We start from the raw sequence: 23524 nt of genomic DNA, 5'->3' as shown, positions 1-23524 counted from the left end.
TGGCGTAGCTATCAGGCAGACTGGAAAGAGTATCTAAAAAATGTGTATTTGGGTGAAGAACTGGCAGGAATCTCTATGACTGTCTTGAGGTATCCAATGCCTCGTCACCAGTAGAATCAAATCAGCAACTTCTAGAAACCCCTTTCAAATGTAACGATGTTTCTCTTAAGATACACAACTAGTGGCGTATCGCTTCAGGCACACTGGAAACAGTATCTAAAAAATGTGTATTTGGGTGAGCAACTGGCAGGAAACACTGTGACTCTCTTAGGGTAGCCAATATCTCGTCACCAGTATAATCACAGCTTCAAAGTCAAGAAACCGCTGGCAAGAGTAACGATGTTTCTCTTAAGATACACAACTAGTGGCGTATCGCTTCAGGCAGACTGGCCACAGTATCTCAAAATGTGTATTTGGGTGAGCAACTGGCAGGAAGCACTATGACTCTCTTAAGGTAGCCAATGCCTCGTCGCCAACATAATCCCATCACCAACTTCAAGAAACCGCTTGCAAAGGTAACGAAGCTTCTCATAAGATACACAGCAAGTGGGGTGTCACTTGAGGCAGACTGGCCAAAGCATCAAAAAAATGTGTATTTGGGTGAGCAACTAGCGGGAATCACTATGACACTCATAGGGTAGCCAATGCCTCGTCACCAGCATAATCACATCAGCAACTTCAAGAAACCCCTGGCAAAAGTTACAATGACTCTTAAGATACACAACTAGTGGCGTAGCTATCAGGCAGACTGGAAAGAGTATCTAAAAAATGTGTATTTGGGTGAAGAACTGGCAGGAATCTCTATGACTCTCTTGAGGTAGCCAATGCCTCGTCACCAGCAGAATCAAATCAGCAACTTCTAGAAACCCCTGGCAAAAGTAACGATGTTTCTCTTAAGATACACAACTAGTGGCGTATCGCTTCAGGCACACTGGAAACAGTATCAAAAAAATGTGTATTTGGGTGAGCAACTGGCACGAAACACTGTGACTCTCTTAGGGTAGCCAATATCTCGTCACCAGTATAATCACAGCTTCAAAGTCAAGAAACCGCTGGCAAGAGTAACGATGTTTCTCTTAAGATACACAACTAGTGGCGTATCGCTTCAGGCAGACTGGCCACAGTATCTCAAAATGTGTATTTGGGTGAGCAACTGGCAGGAAGCACTATGACTCTCTTAAGGTAGCCAATGCCTCGTCACCAACATAATCCCATCACCAACTTCAAGAAACCGCTTGCAAAGGTAACGAAGCTTCTCATAAGATACACAGCTAGTGGGGTGTCACTTGAGGCAGACTGGCCAAAGCATCAAAAAAATGTGTATTTGGGTGAGCAACTAGCGGGAATCACTATGACACTCATAGGGTAGCCAATGCCTCGTCACCAGCATAATCACATCAGCAACTTCAAGAAACCCCTGGCAAAAGTTACAATGACTCTTAAGATACACAACTAGTGGCGTAGCTATCAGGCAGACTGGAAAGAATATCTAAAAAATGTGTATTTGGGTGAAGAACTGGCAGGAATCTCTATGACTCTCTTGAGGTAGCCAATGCCTCGTCACCAGCAGAATCAAATCAGCAACTTCTAGAAACCCCTGGCAAAAGTAACGATGTTTCTCTTAAGATACACAACTAGTGGCGTATCGCTTCAGGCACACTGGAAACAGTATCTAAAAATGTGTATTTGGGTGAGCAACTGGCACGAAACACTGTGACTCTCTTAGGGTAGCCAATATCTCGTCACCAGTATAATCACAGCTTCAAAGTTAAGAAACCGCTGGCAAGAGTAACGATGATTCTCTTAAGATACACAACTAGTTGCGTATCGCTTCAGGCAGACTGGCCACAGTATCTCAAAATGTGTATTTGGGTGAGCAACTGGCAGGAAGCACTATGACTCTCTTAAGGTAGCCAATGCCTCGTCACCAACATAATCCCATCACCAACTTCAAGAAACCGCTAGCAAAGGTAACGAAGCTTCTCATAAGATACACAGCTAGTGGGGTGTCACTTGAGGCAGACTGGCCAAAGTATCAAAAAAATGTGTATTTGGGTGAGCAACTAGCAGGAATCACTATGACACTCATAGGGTAGCCGATGCCTCGTCACCAGCATAATCACATCAGCAACTTCAAGAAACCCCTGGCAAAACTTACAATGACTCTTAAGATACACAACTAGTGGCGTAGCTATCAGGCAGACTGGAAAGAGTATCTAAAAATGTGTATTTGGGTGAAGAACTGGCAGGAATCTCTATGACTCTTTTGAGGTAGCCAATGCCTCGTCACCAGTAGAATCAAATCAGCAACTTCTAGAAACCCCTTTCAAAAGTAACGATGTTTCTCTTAAGATACACAACTAGTGGCGTATCGCTTCAGGCACACTGGATACAGTATCTAAAAAATGTGTATTTGGGTGAGCAACTGGCAGGAAACACTGTGACTCTCTTAGGGTAGCCAATATCTCGTCACCAGTATAATCACAGCTTCAAAGTCAAGAAACCGGTGGCAAGAGTAACGATGTTTCTCTTAAGATACACAACTAGTGGCGTATCGCTTCAGGCAGACTGGCCACAGTATCTCAAAATGTGTATTTGGGTGAGCAACTGGCAGGAAGCACTATGTTTCTCTTAAGGTAGCCAATGCCTCGTCACCAACATAATCCCATCACCAACTTCAAGAAACCGCTTGCAAAGGTAACGAAGCTTCTCATAAGATACACAGCTAGTGGGGTGTCACTTGAGGCAGACTAGCCAAAGTATCAAAAAAATGTGTATTTGGGTGAGCAACTAGCAGGAATCATTATGACACTCATAGGGTATCCAATGCCTCGTCACCAGCATAATCACATCAGCAACTTCAAGAAACCCCTGGCAAAAGTTGCAATGACTCTTAAGATACACAACTAGTGGCGTAGCTATCAGGCAGACTGGAAAGAGTATCTAAAAAATGTGTATTTGGGTGAAGAACTGGCAGGAATCTCTATGACTCTCTTGAGGTAGCCAATGCCTCGTCACCAGCAGAATCAAATCAGCAACTTCTAGAAACCCCTGGCAAAAGTAACGATGTTTCTCTTAAGATACACAACTAGTGGCGTATCGCTTCAGGCACACTGGAAACAGTATCTAAAAATGTGTATTTGGGTGAGCAACTGGCACGAAACACTGTGACTCTCTTAGGGTAGCCAATATCTCGTCACCAGTATAATCACAGCTTCAAAGTCAAGAAACCGCTGGCAAGAGTAACGATGTTTCTCTTAAGATACACAACTAGTGGCGTATCGCTTCAGGCAGACGCCACAGTATCTCAAAATGTGTATTTGGGTGAGCAACTGGCAGGAAGCACTATGACTCTCTTAAGGTAGCCAATGCCTCGTCACCAACATAATCCCATCACCAACTTCAAGAAACCGCTTGCAAAGGTAACGAAGCTTCTCATAAGATAGACAGCTAGTGGGGTGTCACTTGAGGCAGACTGGCCAAAGTATCAAAAAAATGTGTATTTGGGTGAGCAACTAGCAGGAATCACTATGACACTCATAGGGTAGCCAATGCCTCGTCACCAGCATAATCACATCAGCAACTTCAAGAAACCCCTGGCAAAAGTTACAATGACTCTTAAGATACACAACTAGTGGCGTAGCTATCAGGCAGACTGGAAAGAGTATCTAAAAAATGTGTATTTGGGTGAAGAACTGGCAGGAATCTCTATGACTCTCTTGAGGTAGCCAATGCCTCGTCACCAGTAGAATCAAATCCGCAACTTCTAGAAACCCCTTTCAAAAGTAACGATGTTTCTCTTAAGATACACAACTAGTGGCGTATCGCTTCAGGCACACTGGAAACAGTATCTAAAAATGTGTATTTGGGTGAGCAACTGGCAGGAAACACTGTGACTCTCTTAGGGTAGCCAATATCTCGTCACCAGTATAATCACAGCTTCAAAGTCAAGAAACCGCTGGCAAGAGTAACGATGTTTCTCTTAAGATACACAACTAGTGGCGTATCGCTTCAGGCAGACTGGCCACAGTATCTCAAAATGTGTATTTGGGTGAGCAACTGGCAGGAAGCACTATGACTCTCTTAAGGTAGCCAATGCCTCGTCACCAACATAATCCCATCACCAACTTCAAGAAACCGCTTGCAAAGGTAACGAAGCTTCTCATAAGATACACAGCTAGTGGGGTGTCACTTGAGGCAGACTGGCCAAAGTATCAAAAAAATGTGTATTTGGGTGAGCAACTAGCAGGAATCACTATGACACTCATAGGGTAGCCGATGCCTCGTCACCAGCATAATCACATCAGCAACTTCAAGAAATCCCTGGCAAAACTTACAATGACTCTTAAGATACACAACTAGTGGCGTAGCTATCAGGCAGACTGGAAAGAGTATCTAAAAAATGTGTATTTGGGTGAAGAACTGGCAGGAATCTCTATGACTGTCTTGAGGTATCCAATGCCTCGTCACCAGTAGAATCAAATCAGCAACTTCTAGAAACCCCTTTCAAATGTAACGATGTTTCTCTTAAGATACACAACTAGTGGCGTATCGCTTCAGGCACACTGGAAACAGTATCTAAAAAATGTGTATTTGGGTGAGCAACTGGCAGGAAACACTGTGACTCTCTTAGGGTAGCCAATATCTCGTCACCAGTATAATCACAGCTTCAAAGTCAAGAAACCGCTGGCAAGAGTAACGATGTTTCTCTTAAGATACACAACTAGTGGCGTATCGCTTCAGGCAGACTGGCCACAGTATCTCAAAATGTGTATTTGGGTGAGCAACTGGCAGGAAGCACTATGACTCTCTTAAGGTAGCCAATGCCTCGTCGCCAACATAATCCCATCACCAACTTCAAGAAACCGCTTGCAAAGGTAACGAAGCTTCTCATAAGATACACAGCAAGTGGGGTGTCACTTGAGGCAGACTGGCCAAAGCATCAAAAAAATGTGTATTTGGGTGAGCAACTAGCGGGAATCACTATGACACTCATAGGGTAGCCAATGCCTCGTCACCAGCATAATCACATCAGCAACTTCAAGAAACCCCTGGCAAAAGTTACAATGACTCTTAAGATACACAACTAGTGGCGTAGCTATCAGGCAGACTGGAAAGAGTATCTAAAAAATGTGTATTTGGGTGAAGAACTGGCAGGAATCTCTATGACTCTCTTGAGGTAGCCAATGCCTCGTCACCAGCAGAATCAAATCAGCAACTTCTAGAAACCCCTGGCAAAAGTAACGATGTTTCTCTTAAGATACACAACTAGTGGCGTATCGCTTCAGGCACACTGGAAACAGTATCAAAAAAATGTGTATTTGGGTGAGCAACTGGCACGAAACACTGTGACTCTCTTAGGGTAGCCAATATCTCGTCACCAGTATAATCACAGCTTCAAAGTCAAGAAACCGCTGGCAAGAGTAACGATGTTTCTCTTAAGATACACAACTAGTGGCGTATCGCTTCAGGCAGACTGGCCACAGTATCTCAAAATGTGTATTTGGGTGAGCAACTGGCAGGAAGCACTATGACTCTCTTAAGGTAGCCAATGCCTCGTCACCAACATAATCCCATCACCAACTTCAAGAAACCGCTTGCAAAGGTAACGAAGCTTCTCATAAGATACACAGCTAGTGGGGTGTCACTTGAGGCAGACTGGCCAAAGCATCAAAAAAATGTGTATTTGGGTGAGCAACTAGCGGGAATCACTATGAAACTCATAGGGTACCCAATGCCACGTCACCAGCATAATCACATCAGCAACTTCAAGAAACCCCTGGCAAAAGTTACAATGACTCTTAAGATACACAACTAGTGGCGTAGCTATCAGGCAGACTGGAAAGAGTATCTAAAAAATGTGTATTTGGGTGAAGAACTGGCAGGAATCTCTATGACTCTCTTGAGGTAGCCAATGCCTCGTCACCAGCAGAATCAAATCAGCAACTTCTAGAAACTCCTGTCAAAAGTAACGATGTTTCTCTTAAGATACACAACTAGTGGCGTATCGCTTCAGGCACACTGGAAACAGTATCTAAAAATGTGTATTTGGGTGAGCAACTGGCACGAAACACTGTGACTCTCTTAGGGTAGCCAATATCTCGTCACCAGTATAATCACAGCTTCAAAGTCAAGAAACCACTGGCAAGAGTAACGATGTTTCTCTTAAGATACACAACTAGTGTCGTATCGCTTCAGGCAGACTGGCCACAGTATTTCAAAATGTGTATTTGGGTGAGCAACTGGCAGGAAGCACTATGACTCTCTTAAGGTAGCCAATGCCTCGTCACCAACATAATCCCATCACCAACTTCAAGAAACCGCTTGCAAAGGTAACGAAGCTTCTCATAAGATACACAGCTAGTGGGGTGTCACTTGAGGCAGACTGGCCAAAGCATCAAAAAAATGTGTATTTGGGTGAGCAACTAGCGGGAATCACTATGACACTCATAGGGTAGCCAATGCCTCGTCACCAGCATAATCACATCAGCAACTTCAAGAAACCCCTGGCAAAAGTTACAATGACTCTTAAGATACACAACTAGTGGCGTAGCTATCAGGCAGACTGGAAAGAGTATCTAAAAAATGTGTATTTGGGTGAAGAACTGGCAGGAATCTCTATGACTCTCTTGAGGTAGCCAATGCCTCGTCACCAGCAGAATCAAATCAGCAACTTCTAGAAACCCCTGGCAAAAGTAACGATGTTTCTCTTAAGATACACAACTAGTGGCGTATCGCTTCAGGCACACTGGAAACAGTATCAAAAAAATGTGTATTTGGGTGAGCAACTGGCACGAAACACTGTGACTCTCTTAGGGTAGCCAATATCTCGTCACCAGTATAATCACAGCTTCAAAGTCAAGAAACCGCTGGCAAGAGTAACGATGTTTCTCTTAAGATACACAACTAGTGGCGTATCGCTTCAGGCAGACTGGCCACAGTATCTCAAAATGTGTATTTGGGTGAGCAACTGGCAGGAAGCACTATGACTCTCTTAAGGTATCCAATGCCTCGTCGCCAACATAATCCCATCACCAACTTCAAGAAACCGCTTGCAAAGGTAACGAAGCTACTCATAAGATACACAGCTAGTGGGGTGTCACTTGAGGCAGACTGGCCAAAGCATCAAAAAAATGTGTGTTTGGGTGAGCAACTAGCGGGAATCACTATGACACTCATAGGGTACCCAATGCCTCGTCACCAGCATAATCACATCAGCAACTTCAAGAAACCCCTGGCAAAAGTTACAATGACTCTTAAGATACACAACTAGTGGCGTAGCTATCAGGCAGACTGGAAAGAGTATCTAAAAAATGTGTATTTGGGTGAAGAACTGGCAGGAATCTCTATGACTCTCTTGAGGTAGCCAATGCCTCGTCACCAGCAGAATCAAATCAGCAACTTCTAGAAACCCCTGTCAAAAGTAACGATGTTTCTCTTAAGATACACAACTAGTGGCGTATCGCTTCAGGCACACTGGAAACAGTATCTAAAAATGTGTATTTGGGTGAGCAACTGGCACGAAACACTGTGACTCTCTTAGGGTAGCCAATATCTCGTCACCAGTATAATCACAGCTTCAAAGTCAAGAAACCGCTGGCAAGAGTAACGATGTTTCTCTTAAGATACACAACTAGTGTCGTATCGCTTCAGGCAGACTGGCCACAGTATCTCAAAATGTGTATTTGGGTGAGCAACTGGCAGGAAGCACTATGACTCTCTTAAGGTAACCAATGCCTCGTCACCAACATAATCCCATCACCAACTTCAAGAAACCGCTTGCAAAGGTAACGAAGCTTCTCATAAGATACACAGCTAGTAGGGTGTCACTTGAGGCAGACTGGCCAAAGTATCAAAAAAATGTGTATTTGTGTGAGCAACTAGCAGGAATCACTATGACACTCATAGGGTAGCCAATGCCTCGTCACCAGCATAATCACATCAGCAACTTCAAGAAACCCCTGGCAAAACTTACAATGACTCTTAAGATACACAACTAGTGGCGTAGCTATCAGGCAGACTGGAAAGAGTATCTAAAAAATGTGTATTTGGGTGAAGAACTGGCAGGAATCTCTATGACTCTCTTGAGGTAGCCAATGCCTCGTCACCAGCAGAATCAAATCAGCAACTTCTAGAAACCCCTGTCAAAAGTAACGATGTTTCTCTTAAGATACACAACTAGTGGCGTATCGCTTCAGGCACACTGGAAACAGTATCTAAAAATGTGTATTTGGGTGAGCAACTGGCAGGAAACACTGTGACTCTCTTAGGGTAGCCAATATCTCGTCACCAGTATAATCACAGCTTCAAAGTCAAGAAACCTCTGGCAAGAGTAACGATGTTTCTCTTAAGATACACAACTAGTGGCGTATCGCTTCAGGCAGACTGGCCACAGTATCTCAAAATGTGTATTTGGGTGAGCAACTGGCAGGAAGCACTATGACTCTCTTAAGGTAGCCAATGCCTCGTCACCAACATAATCCCATCACCAACTTCAAGAAACCGCTTGCAAAGGTAACGAAGCTTCTCATAAGATACACAGCTAGTGGGGTGTCACTTGAGGCAGACTGGCCAAAGTATCAAAAAAATGTGTATTTGGGTGAGCAACTAGCAGGAATCACTATGACACTCATAGGGTAGCCGATGCCTCGTCACCAGCATCATCACATCAGCAACTTCAAGAAACCCCTGGCAAAAGTTACAATGACTCTTAAGATACACAACTAGTGGCGTAGCTATCAGGCAGACTGGAAAGAGTATCTAAAAAATGTGTATTTGGGTGAAGAACTGGCAGGAATCTCTATGACTCTCTTGAGGTAGCCAATGCCTCGTCACCAGTAGAATCAAATCAGCAACTTCTAGAAACCCCTGGCAAAAGTAACGATGTTTCTCTTAAGATACACAACTAGTGGCGTATCGCTTCAGGCACACTGGAAACAGTATCTAAAAAATGTGTATTTGGGTGAGCAACTGGCACGAAACACTGTGACTCTCTTAGGGTAGCCAATATCTCGTCACCAGTATAATCACAGCTTCAAAGTCAAGAAACCGCTTGCACGAGTAACGATGTTTCTCTTAAGATACACAACTAGTGGCGTATCCTTCAGGCAGACTGGCCACAGTATCTCAAAATGTGTATTTGGGTGAGCAACTGGCAGGAAGCACTATGACTCTCTTAAGGTAGCCAATGCCTCGTCACCAACATAATCCCATCACCAACTTCAAGAAACCGCTTGCAAAGGTAACGAAGCTTCTCATAAGATACACAGCTAGTGGGGTGTCACTTGAGGCAGACTGGCCAAAGTATCAAAAAAATGTGTATTTGGGTGAGCAACTAGCAGGAATCACTATGACACTCATAGGGTAGCCAATGCCTCGTCACCAGCATAATCACATCAGCAACTTCAAGAATACCCTGGAAAAGTTACAATGACTCTTAAGATACACACCTAGTGGCGTAGCTATCAGGCAGACTGGAAAGAGTATCTAAAAAATGTGTATTTGGGTGAAGAACTGGCAGGAATCTCTATGACTCTCTTGAGGTAGCCAATGCCTCGTCACCAGTAGAATCAAATCAGCAACTTCTAGAAACCCCTGGCATAAGTAACGATGTTTCTCTTAAGATACACAACTAGTGGCGTATCGCTTCAGGCACACTGGAAACAGTATCTAAAAAATGTGTATTTGGGTGAGCAACTGGCACGAAACACTGTGACTCTCTTAGGGTAGCCAATATCTCGTCACCAGTATAATCACAGCTTCAAAGTCAAGAAACCGCTGGCACGAGTAACGATGTTTCTCTTAAGATACACAACTAGTGGCGTATCCTTCAGGCAGACTGGCCACAGTATCTCAAAATGTGTATTTGGGTGAGCAACTGGCAGGAAGCACTATGACTCTCTTAAGGTAGCCAATGCCTCGTCACCAACATAATCCCATCACCAACTTCAAGAAACCGCTTGCAAAGGTAACGAAGCTTCTCATAAGATACACAGCTAGTGGGGTGTCACTTGAGGCAGACTGGCCAAAGTATCAAAAAAATGTGTATTTGGGTGAGCAACTAGCAGGAATCACTATGACACTCATAGGGTAGCCAATGCCTCGTCACCAGCATAATCACATCAGCAACTTCAAGAAACCCCTGGCAAAAGTTACAATGACTCTTAAGATACACACCTAGTGGCGTAGCTATCAGGCAGACTGGAAAGAGTATCTAAAAAATGTGTATTTGGGTGAAGAACTGGCAGGAATCTCTATGACTCTCTTGAGGTAGCCAATGCCTCGTCACCAGTAGAATCAAATCAGCAACTTCTAGAAACCCCTGGCAAAAGTAACGATGTTTCTCTTAAGATACACAACTAGTGGCGTATCGCTTCAGGCACACTGGAAACAGTATCTAAAAAATGTGTATTTGGGTGAGCAACTGGCACGAAACACTGTGACTCTCTTAGGGTAGCCAATATCTCGTCACCAGTATAATCACAGCTTCAAAGTCAAGAAAACGCTGGCACGAGTAACGATGTTTCTCCTAAGATACACAACTAGTGGCGTATCCTTCAGGCAGACTGGCCACAGTATCTCAAAATGTGTATTTGGGTGAGCAACTGGCAGGAAGCACTATGACTCTCTTAAGGTAGCCAATGCCTCGTCACCAACATAATCCCATCACCAACTTCAAGAAACCGCTTGCAAAGGTAACGAAGCTTCTCATAAGATACACAGCTAGTGGGGTGTCACTTGAGGCAGACTGGCCAAAGTATCAAAAAAATGTGTATTTGGGTGAGCAACTAGCAGGAATCACTATGACACTCATAGGGTAGCCAATGCCACGTAACCAGCATAATCACATCAGCAACTTCAAGAAACCCCTGGCAAAAGTTACAATGACTCTTAAGATACACAACTAGTAGCGTAGTTATCAGGCAGACTGGAAAGAGTATCTAAAAAATGTGTATTTGGGTGAAGAACTGGCAGGAATCTCTATGACCCTCTTGAGGTAGCCAATGCCTCGTCACCAGCAGAATCAATACAGCAACTGCTAGAAACCCCTGTCAAAAGTAACGATGTTTCTCTTAAGATACACAACTAGTGGCGTATCGCTTCAGGCACAACAGTATCTAAAAAATGTGTATTTGGGTGAGCAACTGGCACGAAACACTGTGACTCTCTTAGGGTAGCCAATATCTCGTCACCAGTATAATCACAGCTTCAAAGTCATGAAACCGCTGGCAAGAGTAACGATGTTTCTCTTAAGATACACAACTAGTGGCGTATCGCTTCAGGCAGACTGGCCACAGTATCTCAAAATGTGTATTTGGGTGAGCAACTGGCAGGAAGCACTATGACTCTCTTAAGGTAGCCAATGCCTCGTCACCAACATAATCCCATCACCAACTTCAAGAAACCGCTGGCAAAGGTAACGAAGCTTCTCATAAGATACACAGCTAGTGGGGTGTCACTTGAGGCAGACTGGCCAAAGTATCAAAAAAATGTGTATTTGGGTGAGCAACTAGCAGGAATCACTATGACACTCATAGGGTAGCCAATGCCTCGTCACTAGCATCATCACATCAGCAACTTCAAGAAACCCCTGGCAAAAGTTACAATGACTCTTAAGATACACAACTAGTGGCGTAGCTATCAGGCAGACTGGAAAGAGTATCTAAAAAATGTGTATTTGGGTGAAGAACTGGCAGGAATCTCTATGACTCTCTTGAGGTAGCCAATGCCTCGTCACCAGCAGAATCAAATCAGCAACTTCTAGAAACCCCTGGCAAAAGTAACGATGTTTCTCTTAAGATACACAACTAGTGGCGTATCGCTTCAGGCACACTGGAAACAGTATCTAAAAAATGTGTATTTGGGTGAGCAACTGGCACGAAACACTGTGACTCTCTTAGGGTAGCCAATATCTCGTCACCAGTATAATCACAGCTTCAAAGTCAAGAAACCGCTGGCAAGAGTACCGATGTTTCTCTTAAGATACACAACTAGTGGCGTATCGCTTCAGGCAGACTGGCCACAGTATCTCAAAATGTGTATTTGGGTGAGCAACTGGCAGGAAGCACTATGACTCTCTTAAGGTAGCCAATGCCTCGTCACCAACATAATCCCATCACCAACTTCAAGAAACCGCTTGCAAAGGTAACGAAGCTTCTCATAAGATACACAGCTAGTGGGGTGTCACTTGAGGCAGACTGGCCAAAGTATCAAAAAAATGTGTATTTGGGTGAGCAACTAGCAGGAATCACTATGACACTCATAGGGTAGCCAATGCCTCGTCACCAGCATAATCACATCAGCAACTTCAAGAAACCCCTGACAAAAGTTACAATGACTCTTAAGATACACAACTAGTGGCGTAGCTATCAGGCAGACTGGAAAGAGTATCTAAAAAATGTGTATTTGGGTGAAGAACTGGCAGGAATCTCTATGACTCTCTTGAGGTAGCCAATGCCTCGTCACCAGTAGAATCAAATCAGCAACTTCTAGAAACCCCTTTCAAAAGTAACGATGTTTCTCTTAAGATACACAACTAGTGGCGTATCGCTTCAGGCACACTGGAAACAGTAGCTAAAAATGTGTATTTGGGTGAGCAACTGGCACGAAACACTGTGACTCTCTTAGGGTAGCCAATATCTCGTCACCAGTATAATCACAGCTTCAAAGTCAAGAAATCGCTGGCAAGAGTAACGATGTTTCTCTTAAGATACACAACTAGTGGCGTATCGCTTCAGGCAGACTGGCCACAGTATCTCAAAATGTGTATTTGGGTGAGCAACTGGCAGGAAGCACTATGACTCTCTTAAGGTAGCCAATGCCTCGTCGCCAACATAATCCCATCACCAACTTCAGAGAAACCGCTTGCAAAGGTAACGAAGCTTCTCATAAGATACACAGCTAGTGGGGTGTCACTTGAGGCAGACTGGCCAAAGCATCAAAAAAATGTGTATTTGGGTGAGCAACTAGCGGGAATCACTATGACACTCATAGGGTAGCCAATGCCTCGTCACCAGCATAATCACATCAGCAACTTCAAGAAACCCCTGGCAAAAGTTACAATGACTCTTAAGATACACAACTAGTGGCGTAGCTATCAGGCAGACTGGAAAGAGTATCTAAAAAATGTGTATTTGGGTGAAGAACTGGCAGGAATCTCTATGACTCTCTTGAGGTAGCCAATGCCTCGTCACCAGCAGAATCAAATCAGCAACTTCTAGAAACCCCTGTCAAAAGTAACGATGTTTCTCTTAAGATACACAACTAGTGGCGTATCGCCTCAGGCACACTGGAAACAGTATCTAAAAAATGTGTATTTGGGTGAGCAACTGGCACGAAACACTGTGACTCTCTTAGGGTAGCCAATATCTCGTCACCAGTATAATCACAGCTTCAAAGTCAAGAAACCGCTGGCAAGAGTAACGATGTTTCTCTTAAGATACACAACTAGTGGCGTATCGCTTCAGGCAGACTGGCCACAGTATCTCAAAATGTGTATTTGGGTGAGCAACTGGCAGGAAGCACTATGACTCTCTTAAGGTAGCCAATGCCTCGTCACCAACATAATCCCATCACCAACTTCAAGAAACCGCTTGCAAAGGTAACGAAGCTTCTCATAAGATACACAGCTAGTGGGGTGTCACTTGAGGCAGACTGGCCAAAGTATCAAAAAAATGTGTATTTGGGTGAGCAACTAGCAGGAATCACTATGACACTCATAGGGTAGCCAATGCCTCGTCACCAGCATAATCACATCAGCAACTTCAAGAAACCCCTGGCAAAAGTTACAATGACTCTTAAGATACACAACTAGTGGCGTAGCTATCAGGCAGACTGGAAAGAGTATCTAAAAAATGTGTATTTGGGTGAAGAACTGGCAGGAATCTCTATGACTCTCTTGAGGTAGCCAATGCCTCGTCACCAGCAGAATCAAATCAGCAACTTCTAGAAACCCCTGTCAAAAGTAACGATGTTTCTCTTAAGATACACAACTAGTCGCGTATCGCTTCAGGCACACTGGAAACAGTATCTAAAAAATGTGTATTTGGGTGAGCAACTGGCACGAAACACTGTGACTCTCTTAGGGTAGCCAATATCTCGTCACCAGTATAATCACAGCTTCAAAGTCAAGAAACCGCTGGCACGAGTAACGATGTTTCTCTTAAGATACACAACTAGTGGCGTATCCTTCAGGCAGACTGGCCACAGTATTTCAAAATGTGTATTTGGGTTAGCAACTGGCAGGAAGCACTATGACTCTCTTAAGGTAGCCAATGCCTCGTCACCAACATAATCCCATCACCAACTTCAAGAAACCGCTTGCAAAGGTAACGAAGCTTCTCATAAGATACACAGCTAGTGGGGTGTCACTTGAGGCAGACTGGCCAAAGTATCAAAAAAATGTGTATTTGGGTGAGCAACTAGCAGGAATCACTATGACACTCATAGGGTAGCCAATGCCTCGTCACCAGCATAATCACATCAGCAACTTCAAGAAACCCCTGGCAAAAGTTACAATGACTCTTAAGATACACAACTAGTGGCGTAGCTATCAGGCAGACTGGAAAGAGTATCTAAAAAATGTGTATTTGGGTGAAGAACTGGCAGGAATCTCTATGACTCTCTTGAGGTAGCCAATGCCTCGTCACCAGCAGAATCAAATCAGCAACTTCTAGAAACCCCTGGCAAAAGTAACGATGTTTCTCTTAAGATACACAACTAGTGGCGTATCGCTTCAGGCACACTGGAAACAGTATCTAAAAAATGTGTATTTGGGTGAGCAACTGGCAGGAAACACTGTGACTCTCTTAGGGTAGCCAATATCTCGGCACCAGTATAATCACAGCTTCAAAGTCAAGAAACCGGTGGCAAGAGTAACGATGTTTCTCTTAAGATACACAACTAGTGGCGTATCGCTTCAGGCAGACTGGCCACAGTATCTCAAAATGTGTATTTGGGTGAGCAACTGGCAGGAAGCATTATGACTCTCTTAAGGTAGCCAATGCCTCGTCACCAACATAATCCCATCACCAACTTCAAGTAACCGCTGGCAAAGGTAACGAAGCTTCTCATAAGATACACAGCTAGTGGGGTGTCACTTGAGGCAGACTGGCCAAAGTATCAAAAAAATGTGTATTTGGGTGAGCAACTAGCAGGAATCACTATGACACTCATAGGGTAGCCAATGCCTCGTCCCCAGCATCATCACATCAGCAACTTCAAGAAACCCCTGGCAAAAGTTACAATGACTCTTAAGATACACAACTAGTGGCGTAGCTATCAGGCAGACTGGAAAGAGTATCTAAAAAATGTGTATTTGGGTGAAGAACTGGCAGGAATCTCTATGACTCTCTTGAGGTAGCCAATGCCTCGTCACCAGCAGAATCAAATCAGCAACTTCTAGAAACCCCTGTCAAAAGTAACGATGTTTCTCTTAAGATACACAACTAGTGGCGTATCGCCTCAGGCACACTGGAAACAGTATCTAAAAAATGTGTATTTGGGTGAGCAACTGGCACGAAACACTGTGACTCTCTTAGGGTAGCCAATATCTCGTCACCAGTATAATCACAGCTTCAAAGTCAAGAAACCGCTGGCAAGAGTAACGATGTTTCTCTTAAGATACACAACTAGTGGCGTATCGCTTCAGGCAGACTGGCCACAGTATCTCAAAATGTGTATTTGGGTGAGCAACTGGCAGGAAGCACTATGACTCTCTTAAGGTAGCCAATGCCTCGTCACCAACATAATCCCATCACCAACTTCAAGAAACCGCTTGCAAAGGTAACGAAGCTTCTCATAAGATACACAGCTAGTGGGGTGTCACTTGAGGCAGACTGGCCAAAGTATCAAAAAAATGTGTATTTGGGTGAGCAACTAGCAGGAATCACTATGACACTCATAGGGTAGCCAATGCCTCGTCACCAGCATAATCACATCAGCAACTTCAAGAAACCCCTGGCAAAAGTTACAATGACTCTTAAGATACACAACTAGTGGCGTAGCTATCAGGCAGACTGGAAAGAGTATCTAAAAAATGTGTATTTGGGTGAAGAACTGGCAGGAATCTCTATGACTCTCTTGAGGTAGCCAATGCCTCGTCACCAGCAGAATCAAATCAGCAACTTCTAGAAACCCCTGTCAAAAGTAACGATGTTTCTCTTAAGATACACAACTAGTCGCGTATCGCTTCAGGCACACTGGAAACAGTATCTAAAAAATGTGTATTTGGGTGAGCAACTGGCACGAAACACTGTGACTCTCTTAGGGTAGCCAATATCTCGTCACCAGTATAATCACAGCTTCAAAGTCAAGAAACCGCTGGCACGAGTAACGATGTTTCTCTTAAGATACACAACTAGTGGCGTATCCTTCAGGCAGACTGGCCACAGTATTTCAAAATGTGTATTTGGGTGAGCAACTGGCAGGAAGCACTATGACTCTCTTAAGGTAGCCAATGCCTCGTCACCAACATAATCCCATCACCAACTTCAAGAAACCGCTTGCAAAGGTAACGAAGCTTCTCATAAGATACACAGCTAGTGGGGTGTCACTTGAGGCAGACTGGCCAAAGTATCAAAAAAATGTGTATTTGGGTGAGCAACTAGCAGGAATCACTATGACACTCATAGGGTAGCCAATGCCTCGTCACCAGCATAATCACATCAGCAACTTCAAGAAACCCCTGGCAAAAGTTACAATGACTCTTAAGATACACAACTAGTGGCGTAGCTATCAGGCAGACTGGAAAGAGTATCTAAAAAATGTGTATTTGGGTGAAGAACTGGCAGGAATCTCTATGACTCTCTTGAGGTAGCCAATGCCTCGTCATCAGCAGAATCAAATCAGCAACTTCTAGAAACCCCTGGCAAAAGTAACGATGTTTCTCTTAAGATACACAACTAGTGGCGTATCGCTTCAGGCACACTGGAAACAGTATCTAAAAAATTTGTATTTGGGTGAGCAACTGGCAGGAAACACTGTGACTCTCTTAGGGTAGCCAATATCTCGGCACCAGTATAATCACAGCTTCAAAGTCAAGAAACCGGTGGCAAGAGTAACGATGTTTCTCTTAAGATACACAACTAGTGGCGTATCGCTTCAGGCAGACTGGCCACAGTATCTCAAAATGTGTATTTGGGTGAGCAACTGGCAGGAAGCATTATGACTCTCTTAAGGTAGCCAATGCCTCGTCACCAACATAATCCCATCACCAACTTCAAGTAACCGCTGGCAAAGGTAACGAAGCTTCTCATAAGATACACAGCTAGTGGGGTGTCACTTGAGGCAGACTGGCCAAAGTATCAAAAAAATGTGTATTTGGGTGAGCAACTAGCAGGAATCACTATGACACTCATAGGGTAGCCAATGCCTCGTCCCCAGCATCATCACATCAGCAACTTCAAGAAACCCCTGGCAAAAGTTACAATGACTCTTAAGATACACAACTAGTGGCGTAGCTATCAGGCAGACTCGAAAGAGTATCTAAAAAATGTGTATTTGGGTGAAGCACTGGCAGGAATCTCTATGACTCTCTTGAGGTAGCCAATGCCTCGTCACCAGCAGAATCAAATCAGCAACTTCTAGAAACCCCTGGCAAAAGTAACGATGTTTCTCTTAAGATACACAAATAGTGGCGTATCGCTTCAGGCACACTGGAAACAGTATCTAAAAAATGTGTATTTGGGTGAGCAACTGGCAGGAAACACTGTGACTCTCTTAGGGTAGCCAATATCTCGTCACCAGTATAATCACAGCTTCAAAGTCAAGAAACCGCTGGCAAGAGTAACGATGTTTCTCTTAAGATACACAACTAGTGGCGTATCGCTTCAGGCAGACTGGCCACAGTAACTCAAAATGTGTATTTGGGTGAGCAACTGGCAGGAAGCACTATGACTCTCTTAAGGTTGCCAATGCCTCGTCACCAACATAATCCCATCACCAACTTCAAGAAACCGCTTGCAAAGGTAACGAAGCTTGTCAAAAGATACACAGCTAGTGGGGTGTCACTTGAGGCAGACTGGCCAAAGTATCAAAAAAATGTGTATTTGGGTGAGCAACTAGCAGGAATCACTATGACACTCATAGGGTAGCCAATGCCTCGTCACCAGCATAATCACATCAGCAACTTCAAGAAACCCCTGGCAAAAGTTACAATGACTCTTAAGATACACAACTAGTGGCGTAGCTATCAGGCAGACTGGAAAAAGTATCTAAAAAATGTGTATTTGGGTGAAGAACTGGCAGGAATCTCTATGACTCTCTTGAGGTAGCCAATGCCTCGTCACCAGCAGAATCAAATCAGCAACTTCTAGAAACCCCTTTCAAAAGTAACGATGTTTCTCTTAAGATACACAACTAGTGGCGTATCGCTTCAGGCACACTGGAAACAGTATCTAAAAAATGTGTATTTGGGTGAGCAACTGGCAGGAAACACTGTGACTCTCTTAGGGTAGCCAATATCTCGTCACCAGTATAATCACAGCTTCAAAGTCAAGAAACCGCTGGCAAGAGTAACGATGTTTCTCTTAAGATACACAACTAGTGGCGTATCGCTTCAGGCAGACTGGCCACAGTATCTCAAAATGTGTATTTGGGTGAGCAACTGGCAGGAATCTCTATGACTCTCTTGAGGTAGCCAATGCCTCGTCACCAGCAGAATCAAATCAGCAACTTCTAGAAACCCCTGGCAAAAGTAACGATGTTTCTCTTAAGATACACAAATAGTGGCGTATCGCTTCAGGCACACTGGAAACAGTATCTAAAAAATGTGTATTTGGGTGAGCAACTGGCAGGAAACACTGTGACTCTCTTAGGGTAGCCAATATCTCGTCACCAGTATAATCACAGCTTCAAAGTCAAGAAACCGCTGGCAAGAGTAACGATGTTTCTCTTAAGATACACAACTAGTGGCGTATCGCTTCAGGCAGACTGGCCACAGTAACTCAAAATGTGTATTTGGGTGAGCAACTGGCAGGAAGCACTATGACTCTCTTAAGGTTGCCAATGCCTCGTCACCAACATAATCCCATCACCAACTTCAAGAAACCGCTTGCAAAGGTAACGAAGCTTGTCAAAAGATACACAGCTAGTGGGGTGTCACTTGAGGCAGACTGGCCAAAGTATCAAAAAAATGTGTATTTGGGTGAGCAACTAGCAGGAATCACTATGACACTCATAGGGTAGCCAATGCCTCGTCACCAGCATAATCACATCAGCAACTTCAAGAAACCCCTGGCAAAAGTTACAATGACTCTTAAGATACACAACTAGTGGCGTAGCTATCAGGCAGACTGGAAAGAGTATCTAAAAAATGTGTATTTGGGTGAAGAGCTGGCAGGAATCTCTATGACTCTCTTGAGGTAGCCAATGCCTCGTCACTAGCAGAATCAAATCAGCAACTTCTAGAAACCCCTGGCAAAAAGTAACGATGTTTCTCTTAAGATACACAACTAGTGGCGTATCGCTTCAGGCACACTGGAAACAGTATCTAAAAAATGTGTATTTGGGTGAGCAACTGGCAGGAAACACTGTGACTCTCTTAGGGTAACCAATATCTCGTCACCAGTATAATCACAGCTTCAAAGTCAAGAAACCGCTGGCACGAGTAACGATGTTTCTCTTAAGATACACAACTAGTGGCGTATCCTTCAGGCAGACTGGCCACAGTATCTCAAAATGTGTATTTGGGTGAGCAACTGGCAGGAAGCACTATGACTCTCTTAAGGTAGCCAATGCCTCGTCACCAACATAATCCCATCACCAACTTCAAGAAACCGCTTGCAAAGGTAACGAAGCTTCTCATAAGATACACAGCTAGTGGGGTGTCACTTGAGGCAGACTGGCCAAAGTATCAAAAATATGTGTATTTGGGTGAGCAACTAGCAGGAATCACTATGACACTCATAGGGTAGCCAATGCCTCGTCACCAGCATAATCACATCAGCAACTTCAAGAAACCCCTGGCAAAAGTTACAATGACTCTTAAGATACACAACTAGTGGCGTAGCTATCAGGCAGACTGGAAAGAGTATCTAAAAAATGTGTATTTGGGTGAAGAACTGGCAGGAATCTCTATGACTCTCTTGAGGTAGCCAATGCCTCGTCACCAGCAGAATCAAATCAGCAACTTCTAGAAACCCCTTTCAAAAGTAACGATGTTTCTCTTAAGATACACAACTAGTGGCGTATCGCTTCAGGCACACTGGAAACAGTATCTAAAAAATGTGTATTTGGGTGAGCAACTGGCAGGAAACACTGTGACTCTCTTAGGGTAGCCAATATCTCGTCACCAGTATAATCACAGCTTCAAAGTCAAGAAACCGCTGGCAAGAGTAACGATGTTTCTCTTAAGATACACAACTAGTGGCGTATCGCTTCAGGCAGACTGGCCACAGTATCTCAAAATGTGTATTTGGGTGAGCAACTGGCAGGAAGCATTATGACTCTCTTAAGGTAGCCAATGCCTCGTTACCAACATAATCCCTTCACCAACTTCAAGAAACCGCTGGCAAAGGTAACGAAGCTTCTCATACGATACACAGCTAGTGGCGTGTCACTTGAGGCAGACTGGCCAAAGTATCAAAAAAAATGTGTGTTTGGGTGAGCAACTAGCAGGAATCACTATGACACTCATAGGGTAGCCAATGCCTCGTCACCAGCATAATCACATCAGCAACTTCAAGAAACCCCTGGCAAAAGTTACAATGACTCTTAAGATACACAACTAGTGGCGTAGCTATCAGGCAGACTGGAAAGAGTATCTAAAAAATGTGTATTTGGGTGAAGAACTGGCAGGAATCTCTATGACTCTCTTGAGGTAGCCAATGCCTCGTCACCAGCATAATCACATCAGCAACTTCAAGAAACCCCTGGCAAAAGTTACAATGACTCTTAAGATACACAACTAGTGGCGTAGCTATCAGGCAGACTGGAAAGTGTATCTAAAAAATGTGTATTTGGGTGAAGAACTGGCAGGAATCTCTATGACTCTCTTGAGGTAGCCAATGCCTCGTCACCAGCAGAATCAAATCAGCAACTTCTAGAAACCCCTGTCAAAAGTAACGATGTTTCTCTTAAGATACACAACTAGTCGCGTATCGCTTCAGGCACACTGGAAACAGTATCTAAAAAATGTGTATTTGGGTGAGCAACTGGCACGAAACACTGTGACTCTCTTAGGGTAGCCAATATCTCGTCACCAGTATAATCACAGCTTCAAAGTCAAGAAACCGCTGGCACGAGTAACGATGTTTCTCTTAAGATACACAACTAGTGGCGTATCCTTCAGGCAGACTGGCCACAGTATTTCAAAATGTGTATTTGGGTTAGCAACTGGCAGGAAGCACTATGACTCTCTTAAGGTAGCCAATGCCTCGTCACCAACATAATCCCATCACCAACTTCAAGAAACCGCTTGCAAAGGTAACGAAGCTTCTCATAAGATACACAGCTAGTGGGGTGTCACTTGAGGCAGACTGGCCAAAGTATCAAAAAAATGTGTATTTGGGTGAGCAACTAGCAGGAATCACTATGACACTCATAGGGTAGCCAATGCCTCGTCACCAGCATAATCACATCAGCAACTTCAAGAAACCCCTGGCAAAAGTTACAATGACTCTTAAGATACACAACTAGTGGCGTAGCTATCAGGCAGACTGGAAAGAGTATCTAAAAAATGTGTATTTGGGTGAAGAACTGGCAGGAATCTCTATGACTCTCTTGAGGTAGCCAATGCCTCGTCACCAGCAGAATCAAATCAGCAACTTCTAGAAACCCCTGGCAAAAGTAACGATGTTTCTCTTAAGATACACAACTAGTGGCGTATCGCTTCAGGCACACTGGAAACAGTATCTAAAAAATGTGTATTTGGGTGAGCAACTGGCAGGAAACACTGTGACTCTCTTAGGGTAGCCAATATCTCGGCACCAGTATAATCACAGCTTCAAAGTCAAGAAACCGGTGGCAAGAGTAACGATGTTTCTCTTAAGATACACAACTAGTGGCGTATCGCTTCAGGCAGACTGGCCACAGTATCTCAAAATGTGTATTTGGGTGAGCAACTGGCAGGAAGCATTATGACTCTCTTAAGGTAGCCAATGCCTCGTCACCAACATAATCCCATCACCAACTTCAAGTAACCGCTGGCAAAGGTAACGAAGCTTCTCATAAGATACACAGCTAGTGGGGTGTCACTTGAGGCAGACTGGCCAAAGTATCAAAAAAATGTGTATTTGGGTGAGCAACTAGCAGGAATCACTATGACACTCATAGGGTAGCCAATGCCTCGTCCCCAGCATCATCACATCAGCAACTTCAAGAAACCCCTGGCAAAAGTTACAATGACTCTTAAGATACACAACTAGTGGCGTAGCTATCAGGCAGACTGGAAAGAGTATCTAAAAAATGTGTATTTGGGTGAAGCACTGGCAGGAATCTCTATGACTCTCTTGAGGTAGCCAATGCCTCGTCACCAGCAGAATCAAATCAGCAACTTCTAGAAACCCCTGGCAAAAGTAACGATGTTTCTCTTAAGATACACAAATAGTGGCGTATCGCTTCAGGCACACTGGAAACAGTATCTAAAAAATGTGTATTTGGGTGAGCAACTGGCAGGAAACACTGTGACTCTCTTAGGATAGCCAATATCTCGTCACCAGTATAATCACAGCTTCAAAGTCAAGAAACCGCTGGCAAGAGTAACGATGTTTCTCTTAAGATACACAACTAGTGGCGTATCGCTTCAGGCAGACTGGCCACAGTAACTCAAAATGTGTATTTGGGTGAGCAACTGGCAGGAAGCACTATGACTCTCATAAGGTTGCCAATGCCTCGTCACCAACATAATCCCATCACCAACTTCAAGAAACCGCTTGCAAAGGTAACGAAGCTTGTCAAAAGATACACAGCTAGTGGGGTGTCACTTGAGGCAGACTGGCCAAAGTATCAAAAAAATGTGTATTTGGGTGAGCAACTAGCAGGAATCACTATGACACTCATAGGGTAGCCAATGCCTCGTCACCAGCATAATCACATCAGCAACTTCAAGAAACCCCTGGCAAAAGTTACAATGACTCTTAAGATACACAACTAGTGGCGTAGCTATCAGGCAGACTGGAAAGAGTATCTAAAAAATGTGTATTTGGGTGAAGAACTGGCAGGAATCTCTATGACTCTCTTGAGGTAGCCAATGCCTCGTCACCAGCAGAATCAAATCAGCAACTTCTAGAAACCCCTGTCAAAAGTAACGATGTTTCTCTTAAGATACACAACTAGTGGCGTATCGCCTCAGGCACACTGGAAACAGTATCTAAAAAATGTGTATTTGGGTGAGCAACTGGCACGAAACACTGTGACTCTCTTAGGGTAGCCAATATCTCGTCACCAGTATAATCACAGCTTCAAAGTCAAGAAACCGCTGGCAAGAGTAACGATGTTTCTCTTAAGATACACAACTAGTGGCGTATCGCTTCAGGCAGACTGGCCACAGTATCTCAAAATGTGTATTTGGGTGAGCAACTGGCAG

This window comes from Schistocerca nitens, chromosome 3, assembly GCF_023898315.1.
Source record: "Schistocerca nitens isolate TAMUIC-IGC-003100 chromosome 3, iqSchNite1.1, whole genome shotgun sequence".
NCBI lineage: Eukaryota > Metazoa > Arthropoda > Insecta > Orthoptera > Acrididae > Schistocerca > Schistocerca nitens.
Note: the sequence above shows the minus strand (reverse complement) of the source record.